This window comes from Aplysia californica, unplaced genomic scaffold, assembly GCF_000002075.1.
Source record: "Aplysia californica isolate F4 #8 unplaced genomic scaffold, AplCal3.0 scaffold00008, whole genome shotgun sequence".
Classification (NCBI taxonomy): Eukaryota; Metazoa; Mollusca; class Gastropoda; order Aplysiida; family Aplysiidae; genus Aplysia; species Aplysia californica.
The window spans coordinates 3,194,362-3,195,040 of NW_004797278.1; positions in this window are offsets into that span (position 1 = coordinate 3,194,362).

Sequence of the window (679 nt, forward strand, 5' to 3'; positions counted from 1 at the left end):
AACCGCATTTTTTCCCATACCGGGCATATTCGTCACCACAATTTCCTCATAAAGTCAATATTTTATTTTTCTTTATCGATTGTTTTCTCAAAACGGGACCTTTCCCTATACTTTATTTTAATAACTCCAGATTTTTTCTTCCAATCTTCATGAAATATTATATATATATGCAATAGATTTTTGTTGGTGGTGTCTGGAATGTGGATTTTCACGGATTTTTTGCAAAGTTGAATGCTACCCCAGGAAATAATTCATTAAAAATTTTCTAATTCGTTTAGAAAAAAAAACAACTGACAAATATTTAGATATAATATTCGTTAACACGAATGCAAAAAAACCCAGTCAATTTCTATGAGCAATAAGTGCGGTATTCATTATGTAAGACAGGTCAACAAAATTCAATATGGCCGCCGTATCCATGGAAACAAAACTTTTTCTCAAATTTGATAGCGAATTTTAAGACTCCTCACTATGCTTGTTATATGTGTCACGACACGGAGCAATCAGGCGCTCGTCAATTTTTGGGCACGTGGAGTTATTGGTATCATCGTAAAGTCAGTTCATTTGCTTTGCTTTGAATGAATAAAATATCCTTCTATCTTGAATAGAAGTCGAGATATTTGCTATTGAAGGGGATGGGGGGTCACTGGGTTCAGAGACAAAAATAAGCGAGAAAATG